Source organism: Protopterus annectens, chromosome 11.part0 (assembly GCF_019279795.1).
Source record: "Protopterus annectens isolate FY-2018-M chromosome 11.part0, PAN1.0, whole genome shotgun sequence".
NCBI lineage: Eukaryota > Metazoa > Chordata > Ceratodontiformes > Protopteridae > Protopterus > Protopterus annectens.
Genome location: NC_056745.1, coordinates 185,962,679 through 185,975,562, shown reverse-complemented (window position 1 = coordinate 185,975,562; position 12,884 = coordinate 185,962,679). Strand labels below are relative to the sequence as shown.

General features: G+C 42.5%; 1 protein-coding gene across 3 annotated transcripts in view; it reads right to left on the bottom strand.

Annotated features, from left to right (window-relative positions):
• The window catches only part of LOC122815251 (BH3-interacting domain death agonist-like), a 450,925-nt gene extending 439,875 nt beyond the window's left edge, over window positions 1-11,050 (bottom strand). Inside the window, exon 1 of one of the 3 annotated variants that reach the window (XM_044087596.1) lies at window positions 10,979-11,050. The gene's annotated coding sequence lies outside the window, so the exon portion shown is untranslated. Of the gene's footprint in view, window positions 1-10,601; window positions 10,877-10,978 lie in introns of those variants that run through there. The other 2 variants (XM_044087595.1, XM_044087594.1) reach the window with 2 other exon arrangements.
• Window positions 11,051-12,884: the final 1,834 nt, after the last annotated feature.

Genomic DNA, 12,884 nt, shown 5'->3' with positions numbered 1-12,884 from the left:
TCCTTAGGGTCCTTCATACCAAACAGGAGTATGGCCATAGTTGCCCTAAGAAGCTTCACCCAAGGGGAGATGGATGGAAAGCACGATGTGCATGTCCAAGGAAAAAAAATAATAATTCTATTGAACAGTATCTTGCTATCTTCAAAAGTGATGCCCCAATTCCTAAACAAAACACCTGACATCAACAATCATCCCAAGGACATCCAATGTGTGCACTGGAGGTGATCCAACTGACTAGCTTGTTCCACAAAGAATGGCCTGCTTCTCTCCCATTAGTACCTCCATGTATTGGCTAAAACTTTACTGCCCCTCCCCTTAAAAAAACAAACAAAAAAAAAAAGCAAGGCAGCTGAAGAGACCTCAGGGATTTCTCACTAAGAAAATACAGGGACTCCAAACCATGACCTACGCTGACAGGCTGAAAACCCTGTCACTTTACTCTGCATCTTATAGGCTGCAGAGAGGTGACTTTGCCTGGCCTATAAAGCAATCTCCGGACTCTGCCCTAATGGAAATGCTGCACATCAGCAAGCCAAATGGCACAACAGTCGCTCACTCTAGGGCTAGCTTGTGACATTAATAAAGCATACTGGAGAGACATATGTGCCTCCCAGAAACTGACGCCTCTCTGTAATACACTTCCTGTTCATGTAAAACAGAGCTTTTCACTGACCCTATTCAAATGCAACCTAGATAATTAGATAAGAGACTGCAAATTCACCCCTGGGGTGGCACCCATGTATGTCCCTCATGGACAGGGGTAGCTGGTGCTGACCACAGACCAGCTCTGTTCATAAATTCTGTGAACTACAAAAAAAAAAAAAATTATGGGGATACTTGGAATTAATATGGCTAGGCTTGTAAAGGCTCTAGAGATGCTAGTCTAATAGCCACCTATGAACATCCTAGTTGTTTATCATTTGTTTAAGTATGCTCATTTTATGTTGCTGCCACTGTCAACCCATCATACTTCTGTATTCACTGTAACATGAACTTATCCCTTTCCCTCTCAACCAAAACTGGTTAGTAATGATTAATAAACAAATGACATCTCTCTTCCTCTGTTATTTTGTATCAAATCCCTCAACGTTGATTTGACACTCCTGCCCATCTTAGTGACACAAAATAAAACCAAATGTCACACTACTGCCAACAAGAAATCCTTCTTTTAGATTCATCCTTAAACTTCCTCCATATACCAAATTCTATACCTGCTAATTACAACATGCCATAAGCCGAAGTCTATACCAGTTATTCACAAAATATTAACCCTGGACTCTTACATGTATAATCCATGAAAAATGTTAACGTGGTTTATTTTCATTTCTATTAATGTATGTGTGTCTATGTCTTGAGTATTAATTTAACAAAGGCATTTAAAAAAAATTATAATCCTGGCTGGCTACCTGTTAAATGGAAATCTTACAGAATGCACAATAAATATGCCCAGTAGTGCCTCAATTTTATCAACTCCTCCTCCCTAGATCACAATGTCCAAGTTCCCAATACAGGGGAAAACATTCCTGACCATGCCCTTACAATCTTGCTCCTACCTGCACCCCTTAACACCATTCCCTTCTTGATCAAATCTGTCCAAACTGTCTTCTACTTCAAAACTAGTGCCATCTCTCCCAGCAACTCGGTGCCAATTCACAAAGGCGGCTCTAACACAGCACATGGCAATCATAATCATCATAACCTCACCATCAAAGTGTGTAAAATCATGAAATAGGTTCTCTGCCAATCTAATAAATTAAACTATTAACCTACAAACCTACAATCCTAATTAGTTAAACTTCATGAAAAGTAGAAAAATGTGTTTTTATTCTAGTGGATTTCTTTAAAAATATATCAGAGGCAAAGCCCATTCTGTCAATACCACCTATCTGGACAAAGCTAAAGCCTTTGATACTAGGATTCCTAAAGCTATTATTATCAGCAAACTTGCTAGTCTAACAAAACCCTACATCACCTGCTGGGTTGCAAAACTGACCCTTCAATCAAATCTATAAAGTAAGTGCTGGTGGATCCTTCTCAGGTAAAAGCATTTCATTAGTGATGTTGCTCAAGACTCTCTCCTCTGTCTACTCCCCTTCAGTTAACTATTTGGATGATGTTAAAGTAGATGTCCAAGATCTACGACTAACCGAAATTGCAGAGAACTGTGAACTGAGTACTACTGACTCCACCCCATCAGTCATATATCCTCCAAGAATAGCTTGCCAGAAACAGCACTATCACCTTGGGTATACTACACTTTTTGGTATCAAGCTTATCTTTGGGGAAAAACAAGTTTACTTACCAACTACCACACAAACAGGATCATGCTCAAGATCAACACAGTTATTAGAGAATAAAGTACTTTTGTCGACAAAGAACTCTACTTCAATCACCACTTAAAGGCACAAAACCAATCTACCTTGCCCAGTTTATTACCAAAAATACATATTCCATATCCAAGGATGCCATAAATTCCCCTCTGCTCCCCTCTCATCAGTCCAGTCATAGAACACAATGTAGCGTATAAAATACACCTTCCAAAGACCTTGCCCAACCCAAAGATTCCAATGTTTTCTAACTAAAAACATTTAGAAAACCAAGTTCCTTTAGCTACGTAGGTGAAAACCCTCGTCTTCCTCCACTTCCACTTCACAGAAACTCCTAACTGGTGATATCTGCTAGAAGATCCTGCCTTACTAGACCTCCTCCACCTCAAAAATACTGGTAATAGTAAAATACTTGTTCCAAAGATCTCAACCTGCATAGTAACATAAATATGGCCTCTAGTCCCTCACCCACTGAATCCTCTACCTATGGAACAAGTTTCCCTTGAATTTCAGGCACTGCAACACATTAACATCTTCCAAGTTATGCCTCTACAACTGAGTGGGTACCAATAAATTTACTCTAGGAATAAGATGAATGCCCTCAAATAGTAAGGTGGCAAATTTTCACCCTAATTTCTCTGGGTTGCATGACCATGTTTTATGTGGTTTCCTAATCCTCTGCTTTGTAACAGTCTGTGATCTTAAGGACAGCTACATATACATGACAACTAGCGGGCAGAAATGCCATCAACATGTGAAAAATGTAATGAAATCCATCAGCACTATAAAAAAAAAAGAAGCTATGTTCTTACCATAACGTTCAGTCTGTGTTGTTGATCTTCATTTATCCTTGACGTTTGGGACTTGGTTCTGACTCTCAGAACTGGCTCAGCCGTTATAACAGCTCACGAGAACCAAAACCCTTGAGCCAAGTCTCTAATCAGAATACCCCTCTCCAGATAACCTCAGATCGAGTTTCCCGCTATACAGGAAGACAGAAAAACAGCTCTATAGAAATTGAAGAGACTATATCCAAGGTCATATATAAAATAATAGATAACCAGGACAAGAGCCCGATCTTCCAAGGAGTCTGAAAGAGGGTGGGGTGCCAAGGATAAATGAAGATTGACAACACAAAACAGATGGATCATTATGGTAAGAACATAACTTCTTTATCTGATGTTGTCAATTTTCATTTATCCTTGACGTTTTGGACAGAGTCCCCAGCTACCTTAGATCTTGGAAGGCCTTATGGAAGGATATTCCTGAGCACCATAGAGCCAAAGGACGCTCTTCCCCTGTAGACCAGGTCCAATTTGTAATGAGTGATAAACATATGTGGAGTAGCCCGGTTGCTGCTGCACACATTTCATCCATGGAAGCCTTTGAATGGAAAACAGACGCTGCTACTGCCCTAGTAGAACGCACTCTCACTGGTGCTGGTAATTGGAGATTCTTCTTATTGTAGATGAAGGTAATACATTCTCTTAACCACCTTGATAAAGTGACTTTTAAAACAGGTTTACCCAGAGATGGACCTGAAAAGGAGATAAATAACTGGTCTGACTTTCTAAATTCCTTAGTTCTGCGGAGATAGAAACGCAATTGCCTGTGAACATTCAGCAAATGTAAGCAATAATCACTTGTTAGAAAAATTTGGGAAGAAGACAGAAAAAAATCAATGGATTGATTAATGTTAGTTTCTGAAACGACCTTGGGAAGAAAGGATGGGTTGGTTCTTAGTGAAACCCTATCCTTATGAAAAATTAAATATGGAGGTTTTGAAAACGCTTGAATCTCTGAAATTCTTCTGGCATAGGTAATGGCCATCAGAAAAATGGTCTTTCGTGAAAGAAACTTCAAGTCACAAGTAGCCGCCGGTTCAAAGGGAGAAAGGACCAAAGATTGCAGTACCACATTAACATCACCAGGAGCACGAGGATCTTTATAAGGTGGTTTTAACCGCAGGATTCCTTTCAAAAACACTTTACACAGACTATGGGAAATTAATGAGGGGGTCTTCGAAGCCACTGTGGAAATTGGAAATAGCAGCTAGTTGGACTCTAATAGCAGAAGCTCCTTGTTCAAAAACAATAGTTAAAAATTCTAATACCTTTTCAACCGGTGCAGAGAAATGATCAAGACCACTTACTGTGTGCCCAAATAGAAATACTTTCCACTTTCTGTGGTAAAGTTTCCTGGTGGAAGGTTCATGGGAAGCCAACAAAATTTTTCGGACTACAGATAATACGTTACTCTGCCTGGCAATTAATTGAGTTGGAGGAACCAAGCTGCAAGCTTGAGGTTCTGTAGGCTGGGGTGCACCAGTCAATACAGATGGAACAGGAGATCTGGGTCCAGAGTAGTGGACAGTGAATTAGATGAGGCCAGAGAAAAGGAAACCAGACTTGTTGAGGCCAGAAGGGAGCAATGAGGATCACCTTGCTCTTCAACCTGATGGACTTCTTTAAGAAAAGAGGGATCAGTAGAAAGCAGAGAAAAGCAGAGTAGTCCCGTGGGCCAATCACGAAAGACAGCGTCTCTCTGGGACTTCCCCTGAGGGGGAATTAGGGAGAAGTATCTGCTGCACTTGTTCAGGGGGCATGCAAACAGATTGCAGCAACGCTGGCACAAGGACGGAAAAATCTCCTCTGCCACTGTGAGACTGAAAGACCACTCATGAGGCAGAAGATGCATCTGTTCAACTTGTCTGCTATCACATTTGAACTCCTCGGGATGCGTGTTGCTATTAGAAAACGGTTGGAAGAAATTGCCCATTGCCACACTCTCACAGCTTCTCAACACAGAGGATAACACTTGGTTCCGCCCCATTTGCTGATGTACCAGACTACTGATATATTGTCCGATTGAATCACAATTGTTCCTAGAGGGAGGGCATCTTGAAAGGCCTGCGACGCTAAAAACACTGCCCTCAACTCCAGAACATTGATATGCAAATTGGACTCTATCAGGGACCAACTGCCTTGGATTTTTCTGCCCAGATAATGCCCCCCCCAACCCATCAGGGAGGCATCCATGGTCACTATGGCCTTGGGCTGGGGTGAAACAAAGGGTCGGCCTAAGAGAATTTCCTCAGATTCCATCCACCAGGATAAGTTCTTCTTGCAATGACTGATGATTAAAATGGGATGCCTCAAAGGATGAGTAAGGATGGACCACTGGAAGCCACTGCAGAAGTCTCATGTAAAATCTTGCTGGTGGAACTAGGGTGATGGCTGCTGCCATGGACTCTAGAGCTTGTAGAACTGATAATGCAAGTACCTTGTTGGAGAAAATAGCTTGCACTTGGGACCTTATCTTCTGCAGTCCGTGTACAGGAAGGGAAGATGTACAAGTGCTGGTATTCAGGCGGGCTCCTATAAACTCCAAATCTAGAGTCTGGCTTAGTTGGGATTTTGTCTGATTCACTGTAATGCCTAGATGAGCAAAAAGATGTAACGTCTGTTGCTTAACGTAGTAGATGCCTAGTAGGAGTGGTGACAAGCCAGTCTAAATATGGAAACACTCAGAATCTGTGCAGTCTCAAGTGAGCTGTTACTGCTGCCAAACACTTGGCGAACACCCTGGGGGCTGTGGTGAAGCCAAAGGGCAGCACTCTAAACTGAAAGTGACCAGCAACTAGCCAAAAGAGGAAGAACCTTCTGGAGCACTTGTCCATTTTATGTGGCAATACACATCCTGAAGGTCTATGAAGAACATCCAATCATCTTCCTCTAAGAAAGGTAGGACAGACTAAACCTTAACCATCCAAACTTTTGCTTGAACAAACTTGTTTAGAAAGCTGGGATCTAAAATTGGTCTCAAGTCCCCTGTCTTTTTTGGCACCAAAAAGAACGGTAAAATCCAGATTCTATCTGGTCAGATTTCTTGGATGACTTTTTTTTCTACCAGCTTTTGAATTTCCAGAACTGCCTGATCCCTCTGACTGGGTGGAACACTGGGGATTCTTCTTCCTGATCTTGGAATGAGAACGAAGGGGATGCAGTATCCTATGGCAATGATCCTTTGCACCCAAGTATCTGTGGTCATTTGTCACCAGGCTCGAGTGCAATGATAACCTTCCTCCGACTGCCACCAGAGGTAAGCAATCTGGCCTCCTTTTAGGAGCGCTGGTAGGACTTCCCTGGGAAAGAATCTCTGGAACCCTGATTTTGCAGGCCACCTCTGCCACGGGGTTAGCATCTTCCATTAGAGCTCCCACCTCTGCCCCCGAGGGGAGCCACTGCCACATGTATCCTGAAAAGGCTCTTGGGATTTTTTGAACCACATCTTCCCACTCCTCTGGTTCCTGGAATAGGAGAGTTGGGGATCCAAAAAACGTATGCCCGCTGCTGACAGGGTCTTTCCATCTTTCTCACACCTGGCTAAGGTTTCTCTGACTTTGGGGCCAAACAATGATGCTCTGTCAAAAGCAGTACTGACAAATGAAGACTTAAATGGCTCCGCAAACTCACACAAGAGCATCAAGGCATGCTTCCTTATGGCAACACTGGAACCTGCTGTCCTAGTCGTCCCTTTGGCTGCATGAACAATAAGCCTCATGGATGAGTTGGAAATGGACTCCAGGGTAGCCAGCTGGGAGGCCACTTTATCTTGAACTTCTTCAGACACCGCTCCGGCAAGCGTATCTGACAACTCTTTGATCAGATCCCTTTGGAGTCTAGTCAAGTGTGCCATAAAATTCAAGGACCTTAAAGTGAAGGTTGATGATACATACACCTGCTTTCCGAATCTGTCCATCTCCCTGGACTCTCGGGTATGGGATGAACACTGGAACTCTCTTCTGCAAGTTCCTTCTAGGTGGCTGCGGCAACCACCATGGCCTCTACTGCTAATCCCTTAGTTGAAAACTGATGGTCCTAAGGCGCTGTGAGAATTTTGCCAGGTCTCCTGGGGATTGGCTCTACAGAGTCAGGGGCCTTCCAAACCCACTGTGAGATCAATTTAATAAGATCAGCAACACGTGGGGTCACCCAAGAGGTAGATGGGCATGAACCAAAAGCTTGCAGGTACACCAACTCCTCTGAGGTAGGGTCTTTGGGCTATCAGTCACCCCTCTGTTTCAAGATTTCTAGAATGTCCAAAGGAGACATCTTCATGGGATGACCGAGGGGAACCCTCCTCATCATCGAAGTCAGAGTCCTCTGACAAATTCTTCTGGAGAATCTAAGTATTTCATCTTACATGTCTTCTTCCAGGGCACCTCAAGTTCTGTGGAGGACTCAGAAGAGGGGCCCTGCGCACAGGTGCCCTGCAGCTTTGGTGCTCGCTGCCCAGGCATGGAGGTTGGTGGAAGTTCTGGACGAGAAGGGGTCCCAGGATAATACTCACATAGGGAAGGGACCAGCTGAGAATCTCAGAGGCCAATGCCCTCTCCATTACTTGGAAGGCAGGTCCCCCACGAAGAGGGATGGGAGCACAGAACCAAGAAGTAAAACCTTGTAACAGTGGTCTCACCCGCTCGGATGAAATTACCCCCAAGAGTCGAGGGTGGCTCCGAATAAAAAACAGGAGCCAATCCAAGCCCCTTGGATCTGGCAGTGGAGCTACAACCATGGGAGTCCATCGGCTCAGATGGAGCCGAGGAACTCAAGGCAGATTCTGGAAATGAAGGTGTAAAGGCTGTGGGCACTGGAGCAGCTGGATACAGAGAAATCGGTCGTAATCTCTAAACCCTCAGAGAAGGTTAGAGGAGGAAAGTTCGGTGGCATCCTTGGAGAAAGCCCCAACTCCAGATGGGAGTGAAACCTAAGAAAAGACTGCAAGACTCCTGGCCACAACCAGCTGATCCACCAACCTCATGACATTTTCACTTCTGTCAGACTCCTGGAGGAAAAAACAGAAATAGCCGAGTGAGGTTCCGATCTCTAGAAAGGGGCAAGGAATGGACAGAAAAAACTGAGCGAGGTTCTGGTCTCTCTAGAAAGGGGCTTGGAAGTTCTCCTACGAAAGGCTCAATTAAGGGGGGGGGGAGATATCTTGTCCTGGGAAGTGTAATAAAATCTAGTTGTGAAGTTATTGGTGGCACCTGGGGAGATATCAGTTGCACAATTTTGGACAGTGCTACAGGGGGAACTGGTACCGATGGAGGAGCTTGAACAGTCGGTAATGTGATGGCCGGTGCTGACACCTGCGGCACAGAAGTAGCCACCACAGACGGTGCCAAAGAAGTCAGTTTTGTAGGTTCTTGACTTTCAACTTTGGTTCCACAGGAAGTGTGGGAACCAGAAACTTGTTTTTCTTGGCTGGCGGAGAAAAAGGGATGCCGGCACCAAGTGACTCTTCTTCTGTCCATGTCCAGATTTAGAGGAAAAAGGTGAAGATGCATCAGATTTGGATTGACTAGACAAAGCCTCCTCAAGGGAAGTTTTAATCAGACCTTTCAAATTCAGTTTATTTTTTCTTTCTACAAGGGCCCAGTGACTGAAAGCTTGACAAATAACACAATCCTCCTGTAAATGCGCTGGGCCTAAGCAGTAAACACAAGAAGAATGCCCATCAGAGTTGGACATTTTTCTATCACAATCTTGACATTGTTTGAAACCAGCTATTCTTCTACATTTACCTGCTATAGTGATTAAAGAAAAACATCAACTTGCAGAAACACACACACACTAGAAGGGAAATGGCTACCAGCAATGGTAGGCCAGAACTACCAAGAGGTAGGGAAAAAGAAAAGAACTACCAACAATGGTATAAACAGATACCATAAGATAATAGCAGCACACTCACTCGCAGAAAAAGAGCAGAGAGGAAATCTTTCTAGAAGAGGAAAAACTACCAACAATGGTAGGGAAGAACACTGAAGTGTAAAGGGGGAAGAGACAGTAGATGCAAACTTAAGGCTAAACTGGGTAGAAAAACATGTACATAAAGATTTATAAACAGTTAAACAGGATTCGAGAGAAAAACCATGAAAATGCACTTAGCTGATGAGAGAATCTGGCTGACACGTCTTATGTAGAAGAGCGGCAAAGGGGGTATTCTGGGTAGAGACTTAGCTCAAGAGTTTTTGGCTCTCGCGAGCTGTTATTATAGCAGCCAAACTGGTTCCGACAGTCGGAACAGAGTCCCAAACATCAAGGATAAATGAAGACTAGATGGCTTTTTTCAGTCTGGGAGCATAGACTCATTAATTTGCTCACTTTAAATATTCTACTCTAAATTAAGACTGTTGCCAGCTTCAAAACATCCATCCACAATAAAACAACTGCATTCTAAGTAGCTGACAAATGTGCATCTGTCGTTTTTTGTGATACAAGCCAAATAGCTTTCTGAGCCTCAGTGAAAGTACAGTTTTCCCATGCACTGGAAAGTCAAGTTTCTAATAAAGGGCTATTAAAAAATCGAGAGAGATGATAATTGAACCTTGGGTATGACTAGGATCCCAAGTGATGTTAAGAAGACAGGTCTGTGATGGAAGTGACTCACAGCTCCCCCTCATACTCTGTAGCATCTGAGTGGCAACAAGACAAAGTTATGCTTGCTAGCACCAACTCTGTTCCAGCTCTGACACCAAGTGGACAGCTCCCTCAAGTTGCTGTTTAATTCCAGTCCACACGTGCCACACATGTGACGCAAACAAGCCCAAAATAATACAGTCAAATTTCTTCTGAAGCATACAAAACTTAAAAACAATCTTACAAATTTACTCAATCACAGAATGAAAGCTCTGGAAAGAGTTATGCCACTTCGTTTAAACCACAATGAAAATGAGGTCTGTGGAGGCTAGCTCTTTACTTCATGGACAAACTTTACTTTTAATTCAAAATGATGTTCCGACTCCTTAAAAAATCAGACTCTTCTTGAGAGGAGAAGAAAAAAACTGGGGGATTTCAGTGAACGAGCAATGGCAATCATTGCAACTATTACTTTACTTAAAATGAAGTGTTATTTCAAGTCCTTTACTTTGAATACGATTAAAGTCGGAAGTACCATTTAAAAAGGTTGCTGATCAGGAAGCTAACAAACTAAAAGCTACAGACACCCCCAATACATAAATAAATACATAGAGAAGAAAAAAACTTATCCCTACAACACACGCCAAGAAGACGAATTAACAGCCAATGCCACTCAGCGGACTGTGTCCGATACCCTGTTTCTTTCTAATAAGTTTACTTACTGCGCCTTTATGAAACTGTTCCGAAATATTCCCAAACTACATAAGAGCCAGCTTTCCGGGAGGAGGGGAGTAAACTCCCCTTCACAACCTATCCGCCAAAAACTGTTTAAGACACGTTTTAAGTTACTCACGTTTGCTTGTTTAGAGCCCCCGATCGGTGTCCCAGGATTTATCACAACATAATTTTTTACAAGGTATAACAGGGGCAAGAACGTCGCTGGTAGCTTAAACCACTAGGTTATAAACGCAGCACCTTTACTCAAACAGCGTCAATTTCAAGAGCAAAGGGTACCCGTACAGTACTTTCACAGCGTCACTTGAAGCATACTGGTTAGTTCCGGGAAAAGCTGAAGAAAATCCCCAGTGAAACACGGCCCCGTTCAGTAAAAAACATGTAACATGCATATTTTTAAACGTGCTGTCTCATGATCACTGTAGAAAAAGTGCAGCAAGTACGGAATAAATGTTGTCACTGGAGAGTTTTGAAAGAGAAATTCCAAATACTCACAAATGTGTTTTATGTGTGAATATTAACGGGCACCCAACTATGAAGTGCTATTTCAAATTCGCCAGAACTCTACTAGCATCAAGGTTTGTTGTACCTCTGTTCAGCAAAGTACAAGCTACAACAAACCACGTGTCTTTCATTACGGTATAAACAGTAAATATAGATTAGGAATATGTTGGGTGGACGGAGGAATAACTGATACAGCCATTTATGTTTTGCCGATTAAGAAAGGGGATTGGTATGTTTATGAGAATGTGAAAATTTTTATCGGGGTTGGGTTAATGGAGCTGCAGCTCTAAACTCCAGTGTCTGTAATAAGACATGTTTCTGCCATTTTAATATCGTGTTTAAAGTAACTTTTATTTTTACATAAAAAGTTGTGCACAAATAAAAGGCTGCTTAAATCTAGTCTTTTTTTTTTTTTTTTTTTTTTTAAGAAAATCTAACTTTTAAAAAAGCTCCAGAAGACAACAGGCCACCACGGGGGCCAGTTCTATTAGCGAGATTAAATATCTATGAAAAAAATATTTAATTGCATCCCGTTGAATTAACAGTTTGACAAATACATATTTTAAAGTTGTTTGCCAACTGTTAATTTAACAAGATGGCAATTAAATATATTTCCACGCAGATATTTAATCTCGCTCATTGGGGAAGCTGATACCGTTGTCGCTTCACAGCAGGAAGTTCTCATTTCTCGGGTACGATTGTCACCTGAGGTGCCTGCCTTCTATGCGGAGTGTGTATGCTTTCGGTATACCTCAGATTTTTGCCTCTGATATTTGGTCTGCTCCTAATAAAGTCTGTGGTTTTCTGGCAAATCACGGAGAACTGAAGCCACTAAATAATGACATATATTTGAGGTTCAGACCTCAGAAAATGCATGCTAACACAAATCCTGTTATTCTAGCAGTTTTCTAAGTTTATACGATCAACATTTAATAAAATTCGTCCCTGTTTTTGGGCCTTTGACCCCCCATTATTTTAGGTTTTGTCCAAATTTCTTGTGTTAAGAAGTTGAAAAGTATGCACCGTGGGTTAACTCACCTGTCCTTCTTTGTGCAGGATGGCCCCTATTTGGGTGGTTATGTCCTGGGGGGGGATAAAAATGGCAAATGTCCTAATAGTTGTATAAAACAATTATTTTGTATCTGAAACACGTAAATGGTAAATGTTATGAAACTGCATAATCAAATCAAATGCTACAAGAATAAGACTTTATTTTGGAAGAAAGTGAAGTTCTGCCCATTGTACTGGGCATGGGTCTTGGTTTGTTCTGCAAAATCTCACCTTCCTAGAAAAAATGTCCCACATTTGGAAAGGCGGCAAACCTATGTCCTCCCTGTGTTCGCAATGACTTTCCTCGGGGAGCCCTGGTTTCCTCCCACATAGGTTCATAGGTAGGTACTAGGCTATTGGCCCTAGGGCCTATATAAGCTTAGCCAAACGGTACCCTGGCTTTTGCCACCCAAGAAAATTATTTTCCTGTGCCCCTGTCAAGCAGAGCCACAGAAGGGATCCCCGGGGTGAATTTCCTATCTCCCATCCAATCATCAAGATTTTTCTTGAAGAGTACTAATGAGGAGCTTTGTTTGATATAGAGAGGTAGTTTGTTCCATTGTATGGAAAGTCTGTGGGACAGGAATCTATTCCTCCAGCATGTTCTATTTATTGTGGTGACAAGGTTTAGGTCCCTAGAGTGTGTAGCTCGGAGGGATTGGGATTTCTTTAAGTGGAGCATGTCCAACAGCTCTGGGTTTGACATAGCTTTGTATGTTAGGCAGAGATTGCCTCTGAGTAGGCGATATGTGACAGAGTAAAGTTGGAATTTTTTGAGACGGTCTGGGTAGGGCATCTGTTTCAGGCCGGTAATCCTCTTTGTGAGGTATTTCTGTGGCCTTTCCAG